At 47.7% G+C, this 27,259-nt stretch overlaps 2 long non-coding RNA genes across 2 annotated transcripts in view; one reads left to right on the forward strand and one right to left on the reverse strand.

Annotated features, from left to right (window-relative positions):
* Nucleotides 1-19,173, reverse strand: part of LOC100521654 — a 132,390-nt gene extending 113,217 nt beyond the window's left edge. Inside the window, exon 1 of the long non-coding RNA XR_002341493.1 lies at nt 18,886-19,173. This is a non-coding gene — a long non-coding RNA (uncharacterized LOC100521654). The remainder of the gene's footprint in view (nt 1-18,885) is intronic.
* LOC110259275 lies at nt 2,393-26,794 on the forward strand. Its single transcript, XR_002341494.1, has 5 exons — nt 2,393-4,818; nt 8,677-9,756; nt 15,139-15,204; nt 20,205-20,305; nt 24,497-26,794. It is a non-coding gene; the product is annotated as an uncharacterized LOC110259275 (long non-coding RNA).

The raw sequence follows: 27,259 nt of genomic DNA on the forward strand, positions 1-27,259 counted from the left end.
CCAATAAACAATTTTCCAAAGGTTACCACTAGGATTTGGGGAATAAGGGCTGGGAGAGAGTGATCATGGAGCTGACATTTAATCAGTGTGGGTCTTTAATACCTTCTCATTTCCCTCCTCAGCCCCTCCTAACCTTTGTTAACTTGCCTGAGAGATTTCCATTTAAACTCACGTCCTGTACCCTCAATTCCTGTCTGTGGTTTAAGCCTTGCCTACTAACAGGGAATGGAGGACACCCTCTGGCAGCCCATCAACTGCTGTTTATTTTTAGCTCTATGAATGCACGGTAGGTATGCATGTGAGAATGGCTGCAGTGGGGAGGTGGGCAGTCAGAAGAAATATCAATGAGATAGTCCACCTGGGTTCTTGCACTGAAGAAGGCTTATCACATGGGATCAGCTGTTCATCAGGAAAGCTTCCCCATTATGCGTTTCAATGAAGTCATGTTGTATTAATGAAAGTGTCAGGATAAGTGTGTTTTTAAAGGCACAGAGTAGGTATTTTTTAGAGATAGGAAACTAGGTATTTGTAAGCATAAATTCAGATAACTATACAGTTTCTTTCTTTCTTTTTTTAAGGTTTTAAGCCACACCCCAGGCATATGGAGGTTCACAGGCTAGGGGTCTAATTGGAGCTACGGCCGCTGGCCTACGCAACAGCCACAGCAACGCCAGATCTGAGCCGCGTCTGCAACCTACACCACAGCTCATGGCAATGTTGAATCCTTAACCCACTGAGCAAGGCCAGGGGTCGAACCTGCGTCCTTATGGATGCTAGTCAGATTCGTTAACCACTGAGCCACACGGGAACTCCTATACAGTTTCTTTTTTTTCTTTTTTCTTTCTTTTCTTTTTTTTTTTTTTTTTTTTTTTTTGTCTTTTTGCTATTTCTTGGGCCGCTCCCGCGGCATATGGAGGTTCCCAGGCTAGGGGTCGAATCGGAGCTGTAGTCACCGGCTTACGCCAGAGCCACAGCAACGCGGGATCCGAGCCGGGTCTGCAACCTACACCACAGCTCACGGCAACGCCGGATCGTTAACCCACTGAGCAAGGGCAGGGACCGAACCCGCAACCTCTTGGTTCCTGGTGGGATTTGTCAACCACTGCGCCACGACGGGAACTCCCCTATACAGTTCCTAATTAGACTAAACTGTACAGAAAAGGGATAATTTAGAATTGTGTGACCTGCATTCTATTTCCAGGTTCTCTTCAGTGGTTGGGTAGTGTCTGATGTTGAGACCAAGGCAGCTTCATTAAAGGTCACTTTGCTGGCCCCCCAACAGCTGTCAGCAAACCCTGAATGTAGCCCTAGTTGGAAATAGAAGAAATGTGCTCAGACTCTGCGTTTCAAACTTTTGAGGGCAGCAAACAAAATTATACTAATCTAACCTTGGTGGCCTGATGGACTCCATGTTTCTGCTCCTCCCCATGCCCTCCCCCCGCCCCCCGGCCAGGAGAGGACACTCCTCTTCCCTGTCCTGGTCTTGCTACTCTAATCAAGCTGACTGGTTACACTGGGGGTGGGAGGTGCCTAGGAAGCTCAGCAGAAACATTTGCAGAAAGTTCATCCTCCACAGACAGCGTCTCTAATTTCTCTACACATCAGTAAGGTCCTTTGGTCCATTCCTGGACTGGAGCTGGTGACCTTGGCTTTCCAAGCCGTCCCACCATTCTTCGCTAAGGACAGTGGTGCCCAATTCCTGTCTGAGCAGTCAAGCTAAGGGCCCAGGAATTAATAGCCTGACGTGGACTCTGTCCAAGGTGAAAACCGCCTTCTGTACTGCCAACCCATCCCTGTGCATCCCAAGCATGAAGAGGACTCTTTTCCCCTAATGCTCCCCCAGAGGGCCTGTGGGGGCAGGCTGCTGTCATGAAGCCCTTGAAAAGAACTGAGTCTCCTCTCTTTCAGGGTCAGTGAAGGCCAGAAATGTCCAGCCTGTGTCTCTTGTCTCCTCTCCAAGCACTAAAGAAAATGCCAGGAGGTAAAGCACTGGGTTTGGAAGAAGAAAAAAAATCCAGGTCCCAGGAAATCAACCAAGGGGAGTCTATCAGGAAAGAAGTCCAGGAAAGAGATTCCTCTTTGCCTAAAGATGCCTCCATCAGGGAGTAGAACCATTTCGGCTTAAGTAAGGCACAGGGTTGGGGGAGAATAAATCAGCAGTTTCTGGGAGTTCCCTTCATGGCACAGCGGAAACGAATCTGACTAGGAACCGTGAGGTTGCGGGTTCAATCCCCGGCCTCGCTCAGTGGGTTAAGGATCCGACATTGCTGTGAGCTGTAGTGTAGGTTGTAGACGCAGCTCAGATCTGGCATTGCTGTGGCTCTGGTGTAGGCCAGCAGCAACAGCTCCGATTCGACCCCTAGCCTGGGAACCTCCATATGCCACCGGTGCAGCCCTAAAAAAGACAAAAAGACAAAAAAAAAAAAGTTTCTGAGTACCTGTTATGTCCCAGACACTGTGCTGGGTGCTTTTACATAAATCATCTTATATAATACAGTGGTTCTATGGGGGGGGTCATTAAAATAATATTACCTACCCCCATTTAATTGTTGAGCATGGAAATCAGTCCCCAAATATTAATCTTTTTCCCATTTTAAAGTTGAGGAAACGGAGAGTGGACAGTTTGAGTGATTGTGCAAAAGCTGTAAAAGTTGTGCTTGAAGTTGTAAAACTAGGGATCCGATCAAGTTCGTGTTTGTGTGGCTCCCATACTCATGCTCGCATCCCTCCATCATGTTTCCACTCCAATATCTGGTCTTTTATATTCCAGGTCTAGGCTCCATCATTACAAATTAGTGATGTCTGAGACTTTTTCCACAGTGACCTGAATAATGAAATTGATGTATTCTTCCTAAGGAGCCCGCTAACCAATGCAGCATCCCACCCCCTCAGCAAGGCTACCGGCCTATGAGAAGAGACATCCCCTTTCTCTATCAGGGAACGTCCTAGCTGATTCAATCTCATCCAAAACTCAGGGGACTTGTCTGACACCAGCCAGTATGAGGTGGAGATGCCGTCAACTTTCTGTCCATTCAGGCTGCTACACCCACCCATGTCTCTTTCTCCACTGAGGAAATCCTGTGAGTGCTACTTGGGAGGAGTAAGGTACCCCTCAGGCCTGTCTCCCAAGAAAGCTGTTTTAAGGTGAGAACAGCAGAAATCTGCCTTTGCATTGGCTAGTCATCCTTCACACCTTTAGAAACAACTGGCACCCCTGATCATTTCCCCGATTCCCTGATTTTGCTCTGAAAACTTCAGAGGCCAAGCCATTAGCACGGTGGGGGAGGTGAGCCCCAGCATGCGTCATACAAGCTCTTCCACCATCCCCTGCCTCTGTTAAATACATGTTTCATCACTTACCCTGATCAAGAGGTACACTCGCTCTTGGAAAACACTTCTTAGAAGCCAGCATATTAGGAGGGTTGAGGGTGATATTCTTAAGGACCACTTGCATGCTGAAGGAAAGGGACTCAAATTCCACCCCACCCCCCTTGCCTTTTGTGGCCATCAGCGCTCTAAAGTCTCAACCCTCTATCCACCTGAAAGTGCTTGCAGTGTTCGGTACCAGAACAGTCAAGACCGCATCTGCTCTCTGCACACCTCTGTTATCAAGGAGCAAGCTCTTTCAAAGGCTCTCCTCCCTAACCTAGGCCAGTCTAACTGCTTGGAGAATCTGATAATAGGCTTTCCCATGCCTTGCCAGATAAAAGGCATATGTGGGAGAATGGGGATCTAGAGAGTCACCCAGGAATATCTCAAGTGGGTTTCATGGTGAGGATCTAAGCAAAGACAAGGAAGCCAGGGCAAGCACATGACAGCAGGCTGCGGCTGAAGCAGTAGGGTGCGGTGGGGCTCAGGAAGCCAGCATGGTTTAGTGTAGCAGAGGCTAAGTAGAAAAGGGTCAGAGTTTTGCACCATGGGGAGAAAAGAACAATGTGAAGGGGTGCTTCAAGATACCTGCCTGAGGGTGGCCTTAATCTCGGGGTGGACAGTTGTCTACCCCACCTGAAATCAGTAGGCACAAATTCATGGGAGAGGGGTGGTTCCCAGTAGGTCTGAATTGGCTGAACGTTTTAGCCTTTCACTATTCAAACACCTTGCAATTAGCTGTTGGTCTACTAGACTTGGATGGCTATATCTAATAGGGCAACAGTTAAAAAAAAAAAAAAGCCTTGCATCTCTTTAATTCCTAGTCCAATAGATATAGGCTGTGGAACAGAGGAAGACTAGACTAACCTATCTGCTGATCAGCCAGTTTTTTTGTACTTACTGGCCACACTATGAGTCAAATAATGAACTGGATCTGAATCTTTTCATGAGAAGAGATCTTCAGCTCACATGTGAAACCCTGGCATCTTCCATCAGTTCCAGCTTACTCCTAAAAGTAAAAATAAAAGGGGGGAGGGAGAGAAAGTACACTTTCTAGGTATGGTGGGCTTTCCCAGAACTACACTGTTTGTAGTGACTGTGAGAAAGAGCATTCTGACTTCCACACAGTCTGATCTGTTAGATTCTGGGGGGTCTGTTTTGTCTTGCAGCGGGCGAAATGAGCACGGTGAGGCTGGACTAACATCTGTGGCAGGGCTGGGATCCCGAAAGGGCAATTCAGGTCAAAAGGAACCAACAGACAGCATATCTTACAGCCTCACGGGGTGGATCTGTCTCCCAAGCACTGGTTTCTGAGGTCATCACCAGTCATCCTAGACGGCGCTGGCAAATGTCACTTACCTCACCATCCAGGAACCTGTGGCTCAGAACCCATGAAGAAAAGCCTTCAATCTCAAATGAAAATGTCTGGAGTGAAGCCATCGCAATGAGGTAGAATGAAATGCAAATTTAATTGGATCCCGATGATTCCATCCTGTATTCAGAGGCAATCCAATTCTGAGGATCTTTCTCTTTCTCTCCTCCTTACTGCCTCCCCCCCTTCTCAATCAGTCTAAACTGTCCTAAATAGGCTCTTTTTCTGTATATGACTGGGATTAAGGGATTTCTGGTCTCTCCATCACTCTCAGATACCTTGGGTACCGTCATTGAGTGTGTCTGCTCTGGCAGAGAGTCTTGCAACTTCATTTTGGAAGAGGTAAAATTTGCTGTGGTTTTCCTGACCTGGGGGCTAAGTGCTGGGCTGAGCCGGGCACGCGGCAGTGGGAGGAGAGAGAGAAACTAATGTTAGCTGTCTGGATGTCAATCAGAGGGGAACTTGCAAAGAGAGCAAAGCCACCACCCCTAAGAGGGGCACCTCGGAGAAAGAACTGGGCGGGCAGTGAATGGAGGAAGGATGGTGATCAGGAAGGGGTGATGATGGCGAGGGTTAACACAGGAAGATGAATGTGAGCAGCAACATTGCAGAAAGCACGAGGCAAAGGATGAGGTGTGTCCTGGGTGTTTGAGGACTGCTTTGAAAACTCATCTGGTCTCCTCTCCGTCTCTGGCGCTCCTACAACAGCAAGAATGAAAGGGAAAGGGTGTCAGCGTTTTACATGCCATCACTCAGTTCCCTGTGAGCACTCAGTTCCAGGCTCTCCCCTCCTTTCCATCAGTGGTATCACTTTGGTTTCTTTGGTCACGGCATGGACACGAGGGTTACAGTTGGATAAAGGGATGCTCAGCGTTACCAGCAGGTGGCCAAATATGAGTTCCCTCCAAACTGGCAGGTCTGGACCAACGATTCATCAAGAAGCCCCATTTCTGGCATCCAGTTTGTGATATTAACAGGTCAAACCAGAGAGAGCTACTTCCACTGGTTGCTGAGGGCCAGAAGGTTACATCGTGGACAAATATATTTAACTCAACTACTCTGTTTAAGACAGGGCAGTCCAATTGCTCAGGAGGTGCTGCAGAAAGCCTGTTCGTGTATCTGCTGTGTTATTATTGGCAGGTACCATCCTGGCTCCGGTATGACATCACTCTGCCTCTAGGGAAAGGCAGATAGGAGGAGGTCTTGAGATGGGGTGGGGGACGTAGGTAATATCTAATGTGACTGCTGTCCCACTGTGTTGATTTAAAGACACAGGAGGGAAACTGGAAACTATCACCCAACCCAAAGAGAGGAGTGGGAATCCTATGACTTACCCTTATCTCAAAGCCCCAAAAGAATGAACATGGAAAAACGCTTTAAGGTTCTCCTGAATGAAGTGAAAAGAATTACATCTTTACCATGGCACAGGAGAGCTGAAATAATATAGGGGGTTTTCCCAGGGACCTAGATACCTTTAAAATGTGGGCTGGTGTGAGACCACCTTTAAAGAGATAAATGGCTTCTCTAATTCCCAAATCCCGAATGGCTCTATATCAAGGGAGCCCAATCATGAACCACCCTGAAACAGGGAAAGGAGTAACTCAGGACAGCATCTGTGTGTAAATCAAGGACATGGTTTATCTTTAGCTTCTGCAGCTAAAAAGCCCAATCCAGACCTCAGTTTCAACCAAGACCAACCAGAAACTCAGAACTTAAGCTGAGAGTGAAGATTCTGGTCTTGACTCTGCCATTTGCTCCTAACTGAAATCGGGAACACAGCACTCAGTACCTTAAATTCCCATCTTTTAAAATGTGCATACTGCTACCTGCCCTCCCTCCCTCCCAGGATTTTATTTTTAAAAACATAGGTGTGAACATGTTCCCCAAATTAAAAAGGCCTCACCTCTGTAATGGAAATTCTTCTTAGTCACTGTGATAGTTACTCTGCTTTTTTCAGTCTGGGCTTCAGAGACCACAGATTGGACAAGCATTGCCATGGAAGTAATTGCCTTCTGGACTGAAATTTTTAAAAAAAAAAAAAAAAACAGGACCAAAATGCTCTAGGATCCAGGAAGTTTATGGAGCCAGGCACAAAGTGTTTATATTAGATGATAAGAACAAGTTATCTCGATGATAAGAACACTTCCAATTTTATGTAGTCCCTTGGTCCTTGCTTCTCTTGTGTTCTCTCTTTCAGGGGAGTTCTAAGAATCGTAAGCCCATGGAGGTGGGGGGGTGGGGGAGGAATGGATCCTGCTAGTCTCTGGTGATGCCAGGAACTTATTTAATCTCTCCAGGTGTTCACTGACTCCTGCAGTTGTGGTATTCAATCAGATCATGCAAGTAAGACTCTTAGGACTGTGCTGGCACCCAGAAAATGGTTTTTTGTTTTGTTTTGTTTTGTTTTTGCTTTTTAGGGCCGTGCTAGTGGCATATGGAGATTCCCAGGCTAGGGGTTCCAATTGGAGCTACAGCTGCTGGCCTACGCTACAGCCACAGCAACATCAGATTTATGCCACGTCTGCAATCTACACCACAGCTCCCAGCAACACCAGATCCTTAACCCATTGAATGAGGCCAGGGATGGAACTCAAAACCCCGAGGTTCCTAGACAGATCCATTTCTGCTGCGCCACGACAGGAACTCCATGCACCCAGTAAATGTTAAATTAAATTATGAAGGAGGCAGAAGAAACCATTCTCTGGAGTTTCATCTTCCTTGGTGCCTCAGAATACTTTATTTTCTCCTTGGTTCAAGACACCAAGATGCTCAGATGCCTCCAATTGCTACCCACAGGGCAGGGCAGAATGACTGCTATGGAATTTCTATCAAAGAGCCAGTAGAGGGAGCTCTCAAGTAAAACTATGCTTCTCTGGTCTACATTGCACTTCGTTTCTCTGTAAAACAAATCTCTACCCAGAGGCTCCAGACTTTTTCTCTACCAGAAATCTTTTACTAAGAGAAAACTGGAGCCCTCCTCAAAAGAACTGGACCCAGGCCTGCTTTCAGAGAACCCAAGGATTCTTGAACTTTAGAGACAGCTTGAGTCCCACGCCAAGGTTCACTCCTGGACTAGAGTTGCAACTTGGAACAGAAAGTTTCTCTTGGGGCTGAGACTTTTGAAGGCAATGCTTCTCTGACCCTTAAAATTTTGTATATGTTCTAACTTTCTCATCCTCCTGTCCCTACAAAAACCTAGACTCATAGTCCCTAAAAAAGATCTTATTACAAATTTGTCATAAGGCAGTCAGGCTGTGTAGCAGCAGAGTGAAGGAAGCAGTCCTTCCCTGCTCAAAAGAGCCTTTTACTTCATTTTGCTTTTTAGGGCCACACATGCAGCATATGGAAGTTCCCAGGCTAGGGGTACAACCAGAGCTACAGCTGCCGGCCTACGCCACAGCCACAGCAACACCAGATCCAAGGCACATCTGTGACCTACACCACAGCTCACGGCAACACCGGATCCTTAACCCACTGAGAGGGGTCAGGGATTGAACCTGCATCCTCATGGATACTAGTTGAATTTGTTACTGCTGAGCCACAATGGGAACTCCCCAATGAGTCTTTAAATGCATGTATCTGAGAAACTAAATGATGAACATGAAATCCTTCTCAGGTAAAAGACCTAAAGTAGCTGCCAAGAGGTTGCAAGAAGGACTCCACTGAAGCTCTGAGCCACGTTTTTCTACGGTTCCTTCTCTGCTCAGATTCCTTGGGTCAACCAGGAAACCCCCTATCAGGGCACAAACCCATTTTCCCCCACACTTATTTTCTGGCTTATAGTTAATCAATGCAATAGTAGGAGCCCCAAGAGATGGCGGGAGATCTTTCCAGTCTTTCTTACAATTAACATTTGCTCACAGTCTGGTTTTGATTAGAAGTGGCCTCCTTTCTTTTAGGGTACCCATGGGGCTCTGTGTCTCACCTACTTACAGGATGATGCATAGCTCAAGAGGAACCCAGAATAAGATGCAGATTTGCCATGCAGGAAGCTAAGAACATATGAATGCTCCTCTCCCTCTTTCTGCTGGAATGATATCGAGGGTAACAACAGCTGGTATTTATTGAGTATGGCTAACCTCAGGTACTGTGCTAAGAGGTATGTATCCATTTTCCAAGTCAATCCTTACAGCAACCAGTGAAACAGTTCCTTTACAATTTCCATTTTAAAATGGGGAAACTGGAGCTTGGAGAGGCTGAACAACCTGCCTTGAGCCCAAGAGCTATTAAGTGTATTAGCCGTACTCTGCAATACAAAGCAACCCCTCTTTGAGCCTTAGCTGGATGCTCTAGAACAGACAACAGTGGAGTTCCCTTCAGCATTGGGGGACATGTCCAAGGGCAAGGGGTATCTGGACAGTGGGATACGCTTTGTTGAGTCCCAGTCAGGCCCAGTGGAAGCATCTGATGTTCCCTCTCATTCCACCATCTCATTTCCATAGGGTAAGTGTGACCCGTCTCGGGAAGAAGAAATTACCACCAGGATGAAGCTCTTTACTTCCTTTTCAATCTCTAAGATAATCCCTCTGACACCTGGCCAAGCCCCAAAGAACGAAAGGGAGGGACTCATTACATCTTGGGAAATTTCACCGGACTTTTAGAGTTTGGGGATGAGCTGGAAGACTGACAGCTGGGGATCTCATTCAGGAATAGAATTCTTTAGGCCCTATGTCAGGAAAAAAAAGACTCGTTGGGAACTGCCATTAATCTGGGGGTGGTACTGGGGACAGGTAATGGATTTTATCAGCAACTCTCAAGCCCTGACTCCATCTACCCTGACTTGTAACTTTGCTGGGCTCTGTTTACCCAATTCTGGTTAAGGATCCCTGCTGGCGCCTTTGATATAGCGGCGTGGACCAGGCAGGGAAAGCAGAGGCTGGTGTAGCAACATCTTAGGAGGCACGTCTTCTTGACCATAGAGGACAAAGGCCCTGCCTTGCATCACCCCATGAACTTGACTGGTCCTGCTGTCCTCCACTCCTTGAGGCAACAAAGGGAAGCTGTCCAATAAGAAGGTAGGTTTCTTTTCTTTTCTTTTTAGTCCTTTTAGGGCCACACCTGTGGCTATGGAAGTTCCCAGCCTAGGGGTCAAATCAGAGCTCTAGCTGCTGGCCTACACCACAGCCACAAGAAGGTACGCTTCTGAAGACAAGAAGGAAAAAAAAAGATACTGCCTTAAGAGCCTGAGAACCACTGGCTACAGGAAGAGGGCCCATGCCTGTCCCAGGTCCCTCCTGCCCTGACTTCTTATCCTCTCATCTCTAGGGTTGATACCAAATGTTTTGACTCAGGGAATAAACTGCTGCTCTGGGCCACTAGTATTAGCAAATATATAGGTTCCAACTGATTTAAAATGATACATTCAGCTACAAATCCAAACAAAGCTTTGGTCTGGATTGTAACGCAGGGAATTACTAATCTATATCTAGGGCTATATCTAGGGCTCGTGTACATGATGGGTTCACTCTGATTAGGGGTCTGTGGGCTAGTTTACTTAAACAAGTATGCATCGAGCCCTCAGCAAGGACCAGCCTTCAACATGCTGCAACTTCTTCATCTGCATCCTGCGCAGAGCCCTCCAGAGTCAGACTGATTGCAGAGTATTTACGTTTTTCCTGAAATCCCCTTCACATGCATGACTGTCTCCTAAGAGGGACTCCAAAGGGCGGGGTATTAGGGACAGAGATGCCTTAAGAATGGGGAAAACATTAATAAAATATTAAGCATTCACTGATCACTTGTTATACACCAGGCAGTGTCCAAAGCACTTCACGTCCTCATTTACTCCTCCAGGTAATCCTAGGAGGTGGGCGCTATCATTATTCCCATCTTATAGATGAAGAGACAGGGAAGAGACTGGTCTCAGAGCTATTTAAGTACGCAGGATTTTCATCCAGGCTGTCTAGTTCATGCTCTGAGTCCTGTGCGAGATTCTCTCCTCCGAATGGCAGGATCTCCAAGGTGCTGGCATGACGCTGGGCATGTATAGGTCCCAAATGAAAAGGGATCCATATTCGGGCTGGTGGTGTGTTTGCTGTAGAAGTCAGACAGTGCAAGGATTGATTGGCTCAAAGAAACCTGCCATCAAAGGTTTGAGCAACCTCTAACCTCTCCACCCCAGGGCCACAGAAGCTAAGACTGTGATTCACAGTGACACCAGTACCTTTAAGACATACACACCCTCCAGGCACCCTAGGAGCTCCTTAGGGACAAGAATTATTCAACTTGCTCTGAGCAACAGCCATGATATTACATAAATTATAGGGCAGGTGGACTCTGACCCCCTTGTTTTAGAGATGAGGTCAAGAGAGGCCAAGTGAATCGCCTTAAGTCCACTAGGTTAGGGCAGCGAAGCTTAGACTAGAACCTGGTTGACTCCTGGTTCTGTCAAGCTATCTGATCACAGGGTGTCTGAAGACTGGGGGACAGATAAGAGAATACAGTCGTTGCTGATAAGGGAGGCTACCAATAATCAGGACCCCACTTCTAAGAAAAGAAAGGAAGGTGTGTTTCTAACCTACGTAGGGAACTAAAGCCTGGGGGGAGAGTCAGCTTGCACCAGCTCACAGGCCAAGTTAGGGAATGAGCTCATTGATTTCGCTTCCCAAATGTCCACCACACACGATATAGGTGGTGGGTGGTTAGCTTTTAAAAGTCTGAAGAGCTTATACATCCACAGGTTAATGCAGAGCAGAAGAAACCCTCTTGCCATGGAGGAAGGGGCTAGAGAAACGTTTTCGGGGAGGAAGAGCGGCTATTTTGTTCTTCCCTTTTCTCTTACATCACCTCTCCAAACAATTTTTGTTTTCCAATCTGTGTGAATTCTGTAGAGAAAAATGAGTCGAAGCAAATCGCCCTTGTGGTGAATTGGGATCCTAACGGCTGCCCCAGGGTGAGAGATTGGGACCCTCACGAAGCCACTCTCTTCTCAGACTCGGTGGTTCTTAATATCCAATTATAGGACTTCCCTGGGTAAGTCCTGTAATTCTGGGACCCAAGAACTCTATCATAATCAGCCGGTGGAATGTCAATAAGATGAACTTCCATAAAAGCCTGGTCTCCTCACCACATAATACCAAGTCTCTGCACTAAAATCTGGATCTTTTTTTTTTTTTTTTGTCTTTTGTCTTTTTGTCTTTTGTTGTTGTTGTTGTTGCTATTTCTTGGGCCGCTCCCGCGGCATATGGAGGTTCCCAGGCTAGGGGTTGAATCGGAGCTGTAGCCACCGGCCTACGCCAGAGCCACAGCAACACGGGATCCGAGCCGTGTCTGCAACCTACACCACAGCTCACGGCAGCGCCGGATCGTTAACCCACTGAGCAAGGGCAGGGACCGAACCCGCAACCTCATGGTTCCTAGTCGGATTCGTTAACCACTGCACCACAACGGGAACTCCAAAATCTGGATCTTGATGGAACTTTTTCCTTTCCACCCTGTACATCCACACCAATGAACATGCTCATATAAACTCATGGATGGATGAAAGAATTCCTGGTATAGTGGGACCCAAGACACGTGAGTTTGGAACAGGGAAAGGAAGCCGGTGGTGGCTTATTGGTCAGGCAATGGCTTTATATAAGTTCATAAGGACTCAGGGTAGGACTAGGTCTTACCAAAAGAAAATGTGGGCTGCTAAAGGCCACATTCATGTTTTAGACCACGAGCGCCGTGGTGGCAGACAGGATCCAGGTCTTGGTCATCTCTGAATGCACAGCGCCTAGTACACGGCCTGCTAGCTAGTGGACCCTCCATGATTTCAGTGAGGCTGTGGGGATCAAGTAAATAATTGCTTTCGTCTCTTCTCCACTAGAGAATAGGTCCTTGAAAATCAAGACCTGGAGGAGGAGGAGACAGTCATACTTGCCCCCAGGAATCACTGAGGGACTCTCACAATGTCCAAGGAGAACCTGGAACGTGTGCCCCAGTGGAGAGGAGGAGGCTCAAGTCTTGCCCTTTGGGCTCCAGTGGGTCAAACACAGATGACCTTCTTTCACCCATGGTCTTGAGGTGCAGACCTGTGCTCAGTACTGACTAGGCCACTTTCTCCTCTCTTGGGGGCCTCCACTTTCAGGACAGGGAGCTGCTGGAAGAAAAAGGTTTGTGGGGTCTGAGCTGAAGGGGAAGGGTCCTGGAAAGTTTCCCAGGCCTGTTCCTTATTGGGCAGGGTCAATGAAAATAGTTCCTTTGACTTTCAGGAGGGTAAGGAGGGGGAAGGTAGATTTTACCCAGCATCTCCCAAGAGGAGCACCCGTGTGTGTGAAAAGATCTACGAACAACTCTGCTAGCTTCAGAAAAGGAAGAATCTACCCAGGAAAGAAAGGTGTAAGTGGAAATGCCGGCCCATAACATGCCATGAAAAGAGGTTTCCAAGCCACTTTTCTGATGCTTCCTTGGGCCCATCGGTGGCCAGAGGTATAATAATAAAGATAACAATAAAAATAATAGTAATATATCAGATACTTGGGATGATGCTGTGCCAAGCCCTTTGCAAATTACTCAATAAATCATAGTAACTCTTTGAAGTAGGTACTATTACTACACTCATTTCTCTTGGTGTCAAGAAACCATGACTTAGAGAATTTAAATAACCTGTCAAAAACCACCGAACCAACCAAATACAGGAGCCAAGATTTGAACCCATGTCTGTTCAGCTGCAAAGCCTGAACTATTCACCATTATACTCATGATCTTGTGAGAGTCTAGCCTATCAGAGACCTGTATCTCCCTCTACAGTCAAGTGAAACTGGAGAGAGGAAGGCAGGGTTTTTGTTTTTGTTTTTAAAATCTAACATCTTCCTCTATGCACACACATATGTGCAGACACATGTATTGTGTATGCAGAACAGAGTGCTTTTGGATAAGCCATCTCATTTCTCATTTCATTCTCCATGGGGGAGGCATTATAATGGGAATACTCCCACTTTTTAGGTGAGGTAAGCAGGTCACAATGAAGCTAAATGTGCTCAAGATCACACATTCACTTGGTTTCTTGAATCTATGTAGCTGGATGCCAAACCCATGAGTCTTTCACTATAACAGATTGCCACAATAATGAGACATATGCAGAATCAGCTTGCATTTATTAAGCATCCAGTGTGGATTAAGCACTGTGCTAAGCTCATTCCCAAAGAGTAAATAATTCTTCATGGCTTGGTTCTTCTAGTCCACCAACTTGAGCTATCACTGCAGTAGTCCCCAAATCTAGTAAAGTTTATATAAAAAAGTAAATAAGAGTAATTCCTTTTCCTCTTTTCTCTAGGTAGTCTCAGTAGCTAAGTACAAGCTCAGTATTTCACAAAAGGGTGTTGTTGTCATCTGAAGGACCAGAAAGAAAGAAAAACCAGATTAAGGTTGAAAAACTCAAATCTCAAAGTCCCTGAACCAATGATGGAAGGTCAATAGTGTCTTTGCTCTCTATGTTGGATGCATTTTTAATGCCATTCTATTTCCATTCTAGTCCACTTTAAATATCTGAGGTGCCCTCTAGCTTTGCTCCTTTGAGCATAAGGAGCAGGGAGGCAGTTGATGATGGAAGGAAAAATGTTCCTTTCTTCTGAGGTCTATCAGGAATATGACTGTCTTCTTCTTGACCTTTTGAGACTCAAACCCTAATTCTTCCATATTAACATCAACTGAATTTTTTACCAAAGGCATTGTTGAGAACCTGTCATCCTAGACGGAGAGATCCCTGGGCAGAATTCAGAGTACTGGTGAGATAAATAATAATTAAGTACTAAACAATTAGCAAAATTACTCATGAAGCAAGCTAAGTATTTTTTTTTGCATTTGACTGTAGATAGTAAAACCTATGTACATATCAGGCAGAAGATCTGCTTGATGGAGCCAAGCCTAAAAGTGGTGGGTGGGCATTAGACAGATGCTTCATTTCCAAGGTCTGGGCTCCTACCCAAGGCTTCTGCAGACCCAGAAGAGATCAGGAGATGAATTCTCTCTTCAAAGTTGTGACACCATCACCAGGAAGTGGTGGACTTTTCACAAAGTGAGACTTGGTTAATGGAGAAGAAAACCCCAATGGGTGAAAAATGGAGGCTGCTGAAGCTTTTCTGCTGCAGATGGGTTATTTGCTTGATGAGAAAAAGTGAGCAACAGTGTTCTCAGTTTGGGATCTGGGTTACTTCTCACCTCCTCCTGCCTAGGTTGGCTTCATGGGTGTGCAACTTGTGTCGTCTCACATGTCCCTGTGCTCAGAAGGGCTGCATGCTTGGTTCAATCCTCTGCTGTCATTGAAATGGACAGCATTTGTCATTGAAATTCTTAATAATTTTATCTTTAAACTTGTGTTTTGTAAGTAAAGTCTATGGGACAATGGAGGATGCTTGAGTAGAGGAGATATGCCAGTGCCATACATGTGTTCACCATTCCTTTCTGCTCCACAGGGTTGGCAGGACCCCCAGAGCACAGAATTCCAGTGGGAGCCCAGTGAGACACAAAGCAAGTCAATGGTGAGTCTATGAGAAGGCGGGGAGGGGGCAGAGGTAGCACCAAGAGGTCATGCTATTGGAACCAGAACTTGCTCACATGGAGAAAGAAAGCAATGGGGTTCTATGATTCACTAATGTCCAAGGAACCTACCCTTTCATTTCTTACTTGCCTTGCCTCCCTGTATATGGCCACCACCTATGCTCAAAAAGATGATGCAGAGCAGAAGGGAAGGATAGAGCAGCCCATAGTTCCTTTTCCTTCCAGTCCTTCCTTACTCATCAACAAGCTCAAGTCAGAGATGCTGGTAGAATGTTCACATCTAAGAAGTCAGATAAAAGCAGCTGAGCTCACTTTGTTCAACGTGTCCAGTGTGTTCTGGTAAGAACTAAATACACATGCATACGCAACCTATAAAATACAAACTGCAATTGTGATGATATGCAGATAAATTAAATGCTCGTATATTTGCATTTAAAACTAGCATTGTGCATTATAAAGATGGATGGTAAAATTCATGCTAAGAATTAAAAGTTTTTATTTATATTTAGCATGACATTAAACAGCAAATAAGACACATCATGAGAAGAGGAGAGAGAGACTCAAGGGAAAAGAGCATTAAATTTTAGTGCTCTTACAGCACTTTTTTCCTGCTTTTCGAACAAAGGCCCCTACATTTGTATTTCATACTGGGTCCCACGAATTATGCAGCTGGCCCTGCCCCTACCCTTATTTTTCTTTTGAGAAACAGAAGCTCATCCAGGGCGATGAAGGGAAAACTTGGACTTGAGTCTTCTAAGCAGGTGGACATCTGCTGGCCGTAACGGTCTCCAACGTTGAGTGAAGGGGGAACTGACACTCCTGAATGAATATGAGGAAACCCAAGGCAAATTCAGGTTCACCACATACACTCAGGGATGTCAGATCCACCCCGAAACCGAAGGTGGCATTTCTCCATGGGTATCTTCACACTTGACAGAGATGAAGGTGGTCCGCTCTGTTGTATGCTCTTCTTGAGCTCATGTGTGGAGACAACGCTGCACGCACATATACACACACACATGCACCTGTGGTCCTGGCACATACTCGTGCATGTACACTGCACATAAGGGTCTGTGTGTGACACGTGCCTGGGCACCTGGTGACACCTGAGAGAGGTGGTCTTTACATGGCTCCTGGGGAAGTGGGGGTGCTGGATGACCTACATGAAACAGCTTTAAGGCTACGGTGAAAGGGGTCCTTCTGGAACCTGGTCCTCGGGAGACCACAGCTAAGGTGGAGAGCCATCCCGATGGGCTTGGGGGACTCTGGGGGACCCATGGCTATATTTCCAGGACTAGTTTTTCTAATAAGCACGCCCCTCTCCCTTTATAGCATCAGGAGACAAACCCTCGTTGACTTAGGGAAAGAACTGAAACGATTTTAATTTCCTTCTGAAAGGAGGGACACAAGTGACCCTACTGCCTCTTAGGCTAAAGCCTATGCCCTCCACTGGACGGAAAACGAGGGGACCGTCTCATGAACAAGGCCCACAGGTGATGGGAACAGTGGGTGTCGGGCCTGCTGGCCTGCTTTCACCCCACAACAGCGGGTCCATACAGATGGAGTCACCATCCTCTCTGCCTTCCTTAGCTGGACAGTGCTTCACAGTAACAGCAGGCTCAGTGCTGGTCTGCGCCCCCTTCTACCCCCCCTCACCCCCACCCCTGGTATAGACCTCTGGGGGAGTCTAGCTCTGGAGCCAGGTGGTTAACAAGGGCACCACTGATTCTAACGTCCAAGCACCCCCCCCCAAAGTCTCCCACCCCCTCTGCTGAAAGCAATTCCCTTCTCCTGTTACTTTGGTAACCCAGCCAGCTCCACCGAAGGAAAAAAGCCACTACCTCACTGCCTCAGAATCACATCCCCATCTGGGTGGTCCTTCTCACCAGCAGCCCACCAAAGAACCACTGCCTTTTATCTTTGCCATATTTCCACGTGCATTTTAACCAGGCATTCAAACGGCACCCCCACATCTCTATCTAAAGACAATGGATGGGGGATTCCCCCCTCTAAAGAGACTTGCCTTCCACCTCCCAGAAGTGGCCACTCATCCGAGTGGAGGTGATTCAGCTTTTCTAGAAGATCATTTGCAGGGGAAAATACAGTACTCCTGCTGAGAGTGCTGCCTGCTTCCCTAGATTATAAAAAAAAAAAAAAAAAAAAAAAAAACCGAAAAACAAAAAACCAAAAAAAGCCTGCTCTCAGTCACGGAATTCCCATTGATGCGGTTTAGCCAACACCAGGCCTTGAACTGTTCCCATTAAACGTATGGCTCAGGAGGAAAGATGGGGGGGTGGGGAGAAGGGATAGGGTTCAGCCTTTTCAACCCTCTAGAGGATTTGAACTCTGGCCCCCAAGGTCAAATGGCTGATGTTCAGAGTCCCCTCTCTCTGTCCCTCCACCACCTCTCTTCCCCAAGCTCCTTCCCAACAAAGAATGACTCTCTTTGCTACACACAATAAAGCCCTGGTGGATTTACCCAGATTAGAGAAGCCCTTGAAGTCTCTGTCAAAACTAATCTTCTCGGGAGAAACACTTGTTGGTACCCACCTTGCTGTGGGCGGCAGCAGCGAAGCCAGGGCTCAGCTGGAACAACTGGCCTCTGACCTTCCCCCCCCCCCCACGTGGCGTCGGGCACCACCCCGTCCCCGACCTCGCAGAACGCCCCCACCCCCTCATCACGACCCACAGCCTGCAAGCCCGCGCCCGCATTGGTTCACCTTGTCCGGGCCCATCCCAGCACCCGCCTCCCAAAACAAGGAGGCCAACTCCGCAGCTACCCAGACTGTGCGAGGCCCTGGCTGGGCGCCAGCCTTTCCCTCCTCCGCTGCCGCCCCCGAGATCTACCCGTCCACCCTGCGGAGTTCAGCCTCGCTTGTCTTCAAGCTGCAAAGTTTGCCAGGCGCCTTTTCCGGCGGTTTTCCTCCACACAACCGGCCCTAGAAATCATGCATAAAGATTTCCCTCTACAGGTGGTTGTGAGCTGTAGCAGTTTTTGCTCTTGCAAGAGAAACATTTTTTTAAATTTGATTTTACCCGCTAATAAGGGTTTAAAAAATTATTGTGCTTGCACCCACTGAATACTTGGCCTTTCTCCAAATAATAGGAAGAGAGATTAAATCCTTTATGCAAGAACTGTTACCACTACCATCACCACCATCATGCCCTGACTCTTTTCATCTCTCCACACTCCCCCACTTTGCTCTGACTTCATGAAGCCTTTTCCGAACTAAATTTTCATATGCAAAATAACTACAAGAATGAAGCCACTTGGTGAATGAGAATCAATCAAAATATGACAAAGTGGACAAACTGCCCACTCCAGAAGCCCCCTCCCCCCCCAAAACACACCAAACCATCAGGGTGGAGAGGAGAGCAGACCGCCTCCCCTCCCCAGTTTGACACCACAGGACTGTCTTCCAACTGGCATGCCTCCTGCAAAAACCACACCACACCACACACACGCACGCACACAAACACACACACACCCAACCCGAAGAAAGCCTGCTCCAGAAGTCTAGGCGATTTGTACAAATATAATTGTTCAATGAAAAAGACAGGAATCATGGCCAGTCATGCAGCTCTACTCCTCCAAACATCCACCAACTGACATCATAAACTTTGCAAAAGCCAAACACAAGACAGTGCATGGTATTACCTACCTTGGCGAGCTCCTTCACTTTTTTCCCCTCCGCACGCTTTACAGAGATTTCTAGGGAAATTTGGAAGGACTGGTGAGGGGGTGGGAGAGGTGAGGGAATGAGGGTAATATAAATAAGGAAGCGTTTTAAATGCACCACGCAAAAAAGCTCGGGATTTCACGTTCTGTGTCTGCACTCTTCCCGGAGCAAAGCAAAACAGTTCGCGTTCAGTGCCAGACTTGGAGGGAGAAGGAGAGGAGAGAGGGAGGGGGAGGAGAGGAGAGAGGGAGGGGGAGAGTAAGAAAAGAGGGTGGGGGAGACTGGAGGAGAGACGGAGAAGAAGAGAAAGAGAGGAAATGAGAGAGAGAGAGAGAGGGAGAAAAGAGGGGAGGTAAGCGGAGGGGGGGAGAGAAAGAGAAGAAAGGAGGGGGCGAGCCAGAGGAAAGGAGGAGGGAGAGGAGGCAGCCCCCCTCCCACGCTCCCACCCCCACACATTCAGGCACCTCCTGAGTAACTGATCAGAGCAAAGAACTCATCACCCACGTTCGAAAACCCCGTTTGGGGACTAAATCCCGATGCACACATTCTCAGGGTCTATTTATAGACAGACCCTAATGATATGCATTGCATTCTGAGCGTAAATGTGTGCGCGGATTACATACGGTTCCTTTGACAGGTATGATTTAAATTTTTTTTTTTTTTTTTTTTTTTTTGCACTGCAGTGCGTCTGATGATATCTGTTTGGATTTTCTTTTTCCTTTTTTTCTTTTTTGGCATCAGGAAAACATGCATCAATTTTGAAGGTGCTGGAGGGGGATGGGGGGGTCTCAGTGCCTACCAGACCCTGGCTTCCCCCACCCCTCCCCGCAAAGCTGGGATATTTGCAGAGTTGGGGCTGTTTGAAAAGGCTCCAGCTCTGGCTTGGTGTAGCACGCCCAGTTCCAGCAGTGTGTGCTATTGACCTGCATTGACGTCAGTGCGTCATTAGGTCTCCCTTAGAAACACTGACTTTCAAAAATAGTATCAAATTAATTCAGTTGGAGCCTGGTGAAGAAAGGCTACTAGCTGGAATCAGCCATAAAACTCCAGAATTTTCAGCCCTAGATCTCTTCTTCTTTTTCTAGGAGCCAAATAGAAATCAGATTGTATGGAAAATGCCATTGATGGGATTTTTTTCTTCCTTAAGAAAAGGGACCAAATTAGATTGCAAAAACCCAGAACTGCTTCTTTCTTTTTTTTTTTTTTCTTTCTCTCTCTCTCTCTCTCTCTTTTTTTTTTTTTTTTTCTGATCTAAAAATAACCCCTTGCTTGAGCTGACTGCAGTATCTTTTGTGTTGCAGCTCTCTGCTTTTAGCGGTGTGGTCCTGCTGAAGGGTGGAACACAGTGCAGATATCGATCTATTGATATTTGCAAAGCCAGGAATTAATTTTAATAAAACAGGTGCGTCTCATTGTGGTGGTGGGTAATAAAGAAGAGGGGGCGCTCTGGGGAGAGCTATGCCATTCACACTTTACTGTTTCCTTTTTTTCCAATTCAGCTTTTTAAGATATGATTCCCACCCCACGTGTCTCACGTGGCCTCTGACCAGCACATGCAACCCCCATTCATACAAACACAAAGCACCAGGGCCTTCACACTCAGCAGACAGTACATTCATAAGCAAAGGCTCTGGGATCCTCCTTCCTCTCACGGTTGCTTGGCAGAAAAGACACAGCAGCCCACCCAAACAGGTTTAAATTAAACTGGGGGGAGGAATTTCCATAGTCAATCTGATGGTTAGATTATATTATTGCAATTTGCGTGTATTAAACACCTGCTTTTTATAGGGGAGCAACTGCCCCTGTCACGTAGCTCGTAATACAGTTCTAATAGGTCTATTTTACAACCACATATTTTTCTGTATACTTGCGAATTATATATGTGAATGTACAGTGCCTCTCCCCTAGAAGCAAAGTGAGTGAGTGATGACGCTGTCAAAACTTTGGGGAAGGGGATATTCCGATTTTTCTATTTTCAGGGGGACAATTTACAGTAGTTTTGTAGAGTCTTCATTGCCCACATTTCTTGCGTCTCAACTCTCTCTCCCTGACCCAGTCTCCTCCAGTGTGCTGTACTTGTGCCTCTGGGTGATAAAAGAATTCGGTTTCTCTGACCCATTCAGTCTTTGGCCTCTGCTGAGACTGTTAATGAGGGGACTAATTAGGGCGATTGTGTACAGGGCCCTCTTGGGACGTATTTGGAAGACAAGGGATGTGGGGGGCCTTGGGTGGCGTAGAAGGGGTGTCTGTGATGTATTTAAATAATGTAACTTAAAATTAAGAGGGCCTTCAATTTTTTTTTTGATGTACCCACAAAGTCAGGTGTTCAGTTCATCATCACCCAATTGTTTGTGGTTTATCATTATTTCCTAAATGAATGAGCCCTATCTTTAATTCCCTGAGATCTAGCTGAGAGAGAGAGACAAGGGTAAGATCTTGCATTCTCCACACTTTCAGACAAGTACAGAAAATGCTTAATTCTACCATGCCAGGCTAGTAAGTTAGGGGAGTAGAGGGCAGAGGAAACCTTACCCCATCTGCCCCTTGCTGAGCACCAAGGAGAAGCATTGAGGACTAATCTGGAGGCTGTGGGGCTAGAGTTTATCTAAGGACAGTTTCTGGTGTTTGGAGCAAACGTCAACTGATGACAGATTGACCACGTGTGGTTTTCCTTGTCTTTTCCCTTATTTCCCCTCCGGGGGTTCAGGGAGGACAAGGCAAACACAGCAGCAGCAGCAGCAGCAGCAGCAAAAAGGGAGACGCTATGAGAAATCCCAGTGTTCCTCTCTCCCCCCCCAACCCAGTATTTACAGACTTTGGTAAAGACACTGATCAGTGCCTGCTTCCGTCCAGATAGACACCTGCAAGCCACCACCCCACTTGCAAGGCTCCCATATACTCCTCATCACAAATGCATTCATTCACAGAAACTTACAGTCATTCATGCACCTGCACACAACGACATTCATTCATGTTTTAGCCACAACTGCAGCCACACATTTGCCTGCAAAGGCTGAGCAAATGTGCACAGCAGGAAATGCCTTTAGGTAGAAGGCTATATTCTATCCCACCCCTCTTAGACACACACACACACACACACACACACACACACACACACACACTTTTGGCCCCGCTTTCTTCCCTGGGAGGCACACATTTCTGCCATTCAGATGGTTGAATCCCCAGCCTGTATAAAAACCTACTGACCTCGCCCATGATTAGATCATGGATGAGATGCCCAGGGGCTGGCAGAGCTGCAAATGCCTAGGTGGATGAGGGGGGCCAATTCTTTTTCTGGCTTGGTTTTCCTCTCTTGGCAGCCTGGTGAACAAAGAGAGCGCCAAGGGAGGGGCTTGCAATGTGGCCCAAGACTACACAGTGCTCCACTTGGCCCGTTCAGATCTTGTCCTTTGGGGAGAGGTGAGAGTCGTGGAGAGCTGTCAAGTACTGCGGGAGCCAAGACTGGGCATTCCAAGGCCCTGGACTTCGTGCTGGTCTGCACACCGAGGATGGGGACCTGGGGAGTCTCCATTTGCCCCTCCAGGTCCACTTGGCACTTTCTCTGTTCTTTTCTGTGCCCCTAGATGTCGACCACCATCAACTGCATTAAGAGGCTGAGATCTCTGGTTCAGCCAATGGGGGACCCTGCCAGGGAAATTTGAGGACAGAAAGACAGCGGCATCTTCCTTCCCGCCAGGCTACGGGTGGTCTGTGGCTGTGTTCCTCTTCAGCAGGGCACAAGTCCCTGAAGCCACCTTCCTCACTGGCTCCTACTGGCTACCGAAAAAAATCTCCCATCAGAATGCTGGGTTTGTGTTATGGACATAAAACAAGGGGAGCTTTTTCAGTTACGTACATTAAAGAACAGATGCTGCTGGAGATAGCTTGCAGTTAAGGGGAGCTCTGAAAGTGGACCATCAGCTTAGCTGTTCACCAGCTTTGTGATCAAGGGCAAGTTACCTAATTCTTCTAAGCCTCAGTTTCCTCCCCTGTAAAATGGGAATACTAATGATAACAACACTCTACTCTTAGAATTAAGAGGAATGATGACAGGACAATATAAGGTAATGTATGTGAAAGTGCGTGACACCGCGTCTGCCACAAAGTTAACCCATGACAAATGTTAGCTATTTAACTATTAAGACTATGTGCTTTCTACAGATGACCATTATGGGGGCATCTAGAACGTTCAGAGTTTTTGGCCCACAGCCAACAAACAGTAAGACATTCATTCTATATCCGGACCTGAAGATAACATACACAAAACCTGAAAGATAATAATTCTTAGCCTTACTATTTGCAGTGTACTCTGATATTTCTTCATTTGTTTTATTTCATCACACACACACACACACACACACACACACACACACACACACACACACAATGTGGGTCCTAGCTCATCAACGGAGAAACAGTGACCTGGTGGATCTTCTGGGGCTCAATGTGATGAGGACATCCTTGGAGGTGATAGAATAGGTAAACAGATGTAGACACATTAATGGGGACAAAAATCAGTTGGAGATTTTCTCTCCAGAACCTGAAATTCCCTCAGTGAGCATCCGAGTGGACTTATGTGTATAGAAACCAGGACCCACGTGTATAAAACATGGTGCTTGCCCTCAAGGAGCTTATAGTTGAGTAAAAATTCAGATTCGTCCACTCATTTATTCATTTAACAGATTAAGGAGTTCCTGCTGTGGCACAACAGGATCCACCGTGTCTCTGCAGCAGTGGGCTTGATCTCCAGCCCAGGTGCAGTGGGTTAAGGATCCAGTGTTGCCACAGCTGGATCCATACCCCACGGGGCGGCCAAAAAGAAGAGCACCTGCAATGTGCAAGGAAGCACGTTCTGCATCAGTGAACAAGACGTGTTCCTGACCTCACCAAGCTTATCTTTTCATGATAGTGAGAGACAATTAACAGGGAACTAACCAAAGCAGCATAATATGGTGCAGACAGTGGTCATGGCTCTTAAGAAAAGTTAAGGAGGGAGTTCCCCTTGTGGCTCAGTGGTAACGAACCAGACTAGTCTCCATGAGGATGCAGGTTCAATCCCTGGCCTCTCTCAGTGGGTTAAGGATCCTGAGTTCCTGTGGCTTTGGTGTAGGCCCACAGCCACAGCTCTGATTCAATCCCTAGCCTTCGAACTTCCATATCCCGCAGATGTGTCCCTAAAAAAGCAAAAAAAAAAAAAAAAAGGAAAAAAGTAAAGAAAAAAGAAAAAGAAAGCAAAGGTAAGGAGAGTAACTGGTAGGAAGGCCTATTCTAGAGAATGTAGTCAGGGAACTAAGGTGAAGTCTCTAAAGAGAAGGAAGTTGACCAAGATGAGGAAGTGAACCCTGTAAATTCTATGAGAAATGCATTCCTTTAATAGGGGCCAACAAGAACAAAGGCTCTGAAGCAGAAATGGAATGTTCCAGAAATAGGAAAAATAGGGTGGCTACAGGTCAGTAAGCCTGTGAGAGTAGATGGGGCCAGATGACATGGGGTCTTGAGGGTCATGTCAATTTTGATTTACGTTGAATATGATGCGAGACCATTGTAGGGTTTGGAGTAGAAAAGTAACATGAGCTGGTTCATGTTTTTCCAGGGTCACACTTGCTGCTGCATGGAGAACCGACTGACAAGATCAAGGCGGAAGCACTGGGACAGGTCAGGAGGCTATCATGGCAGTCAAGCAAGAGATGGCTTGCGCGAGGCTGACATCAGAGGAAGAGGCGATTGGATCGTCAGTATCCACTGGGAAAGTTGCTGCCTCTCCATATCCATAACACAACGTAAAACGTGAGGTGCCAAGATAGAGTACACTGTGTTGTGGGAGCTCAGATGAAAATTACATCTGGCTGTGGGATGAGCTGGCACTTGAGCTGTGTCTTCAAGGATGAGTGGGTAGAAATGGCGAGGGAGGAGAGGACGTTCCAAAGAAAGAAAAACATACGAGGGAAAGCACAAAAAAGGGAAAGAGAAGGCATGTTTGGGGCCCAGGAGTAATTCTGTGGATTACAGGGAGCCTGACAAGGTGGACTAGGAGGTCAGATTGGTCTGGTGGATTTGGGATACATCACAGAGGGCCTGGCGTGCCAGGACAGAGTTCGGGCCATGGAGAGCCACAGCAGGTTCTTAAGGAGGATTTTGTGTGAGCAGAGCTGAGCTCTAGAGAGCACTGGGAAACTAGAGGCTGCAGGGGAACCTGGAAGCATCTGCTTTGGGTCTCTGTATATCCATTCATTAAGGAGATCTTTGACTTTCTTCAATCCTAAATCTTTTGTTCCAGCCAGACCAGCCTTCTCCCTAAGCAGGGGGCTGTGCACAATCATCCCTTCCTCCCTGCTTTTATTTTTCTGGTTCTCAGCACCTAGGACACTTTCCCCAGCTCCATTTATTCAAAGCCTCCCCATTCTTCTCTGACTCCTTGGCCTCTATTGCTCTCTTCCTTCTATCAAAGCACTTGTCTACACCACCCATGTTGGCTCTTAATCTCGAACTCCCATTTTCCTAAGTATGTATTTCAAGAACATAGGACTTTCCCTGGGAGATATAAGCTCCTTTTGGTCAAGGACATTACTGGGCATTCCCTTTGTTTTCTCCATAGTGTCTGGCACTCAGTAGCCACTGAATTATACTGACCACCCTCAGACCTAATAGTGAGTGTTGAAAGCCAGGCTGCCTCTTTAAGAGTCAAGAGTAGAAAGGCAATTGTCCAGATACACTGACATCTAGACATACAGGGAACCCATCTCCTTGCCACTATCTGTCTTCCATTCCCTGGCTATCCCCTAAACACACTAAGAACTGGACACACTTAGGTTTCGCCTTCCCTGAGAGAACTGATAATTCCTGGGAAATTCTCTCTCCTCCAGAGAATATAATCCACATTCAAGAGACTATACCAAGCCCATAGAGAGACAGGAAAGAGGGCCTGGGTCAGATGTGGTGTGCTCCCCTCTCCTCCTAGCACTTCTGCCCCTCCTCCAGCTCCTGGCACCTTCCCTGCATCCTGCTCCTAGGCTCTGTGCCACATCATACGTGCTTTTCCCAGAGATGGTTTACCTACTTTAGGGGCTAAGGCCCTGGAGCCACACCCCCATCCCATTTCACCCGCCATTGGAAACAGCAAGCAGTGAGACACAAGTTTCAAGGCAGCAACAGGGCTAGGTGGATTCTCTCTCAACACCTGCCACCTTGCAGGAACATGGGTCACTTAAGGACACAATGCAAAGGCACAGATGATGGGTTTCTTTCTCTGTTGCTGTGGACGCTCAGTTGGGTGCTTGGCCTGTCCTTTGGCCTCCAAGGCTGACTGGTTCTTTCCAAATGCTCCCCCTGCCATTTCTTGGCGAGGTTTGGAGGCCGGGGGAGTCAGCGAGGTCACCCACCCAGGAAAGACAAAGGCGTCAGATTTCTTGCCCATGGGTTCAACTGGATGCTGGCCCAGGATCCAGTAAGCCAGGGCCCCTGACCCAACTGAGCTCAGAGACTAGTAGTGGAGACCAACCCAGGTGGCTATGCCATGGCTTCGGCGCAGTAACGGGGGCTACAGAGGGCTGTGGGCACCCCCCCCTTCATTTCAAAACCTTTTCTTCCCACCTCCCTCCCAATCCAAGCTTAGGTTTAAATCGCTTGTGGAAAAGTTCCCCTACTCTTCCTCCGTCTTCCATTTCTGAAACTCAGGGGGTTGGGGGTAGGGAAGAGCGACCTCCTTTCACCGAGTCCCATTCCCCCACCCCCAAATCTGGGTAAGCTTGGCGCTCTGCAACCCTGACCTCCAACTCCAGGACAGAGAGGGGGCCTGCGGTGGTGGGGGGTGCGGGGGCAGGAGGGTCTTAAGGCCTGGGGCGGAGGCGCGGCTGCAGGAGGTAAACTTCCCTGCAACCTGCCCAGGACCGACCACCCCTGCCTCCTTCCCACGCGTGGGAGCCAAGCAGCTGCCGGGGCGAGGCGGGGCGGGGCTTGCGGGTCACGCGGGCGGCACGCGGCCTTGCGCCGCAGGCACGTGAGGGGGCGGGGCCTGCGCCCAGGATCCCCTCTCGCGGCTGCTTGCGTAGGAGCGCAGCGCCCGCCCCAACCCGCTCTGCCTCTCCCCGCCCGGCGCCACCGCCCCCGCGCCGCTGCGCGCGCCACCTCCGCCCTGAGAGCTCCCGCGCGGGGGCGGGTCGCGGAGCCCAGGGAGCTGGAGCCCGGCGAGGAGGAGCTGGGGGAAGGAGGGAGGGGGGGAGCTGACGCCTAGCGCTGCACAACGTCCTCCGCCCGGGCAGGCCCCCTCCCCTAGCCCCTCCGAAGGCTCTCCCGGACCCTCCGGCTTTTCTCTAGGTTTGGGACGAGGAGAAGCAGGGATGCGGAACACAGCTGCGAG

Source organism: Sus scrofa, chromosome 2 (assembly GCF_000003025.6).
Source record: "Sus scrofa isolate TJ Tabasco breed Duroc chromosome 2, Sscrofa11.1, whole genome shotgun sequence".
NCBI classification, from domain to species: domain Eukaryota; kingdom Metazoa; phylum Chordata; class Mammalia; order Artiodactyla; family Suidae; genus Sus; species Sus scrofa.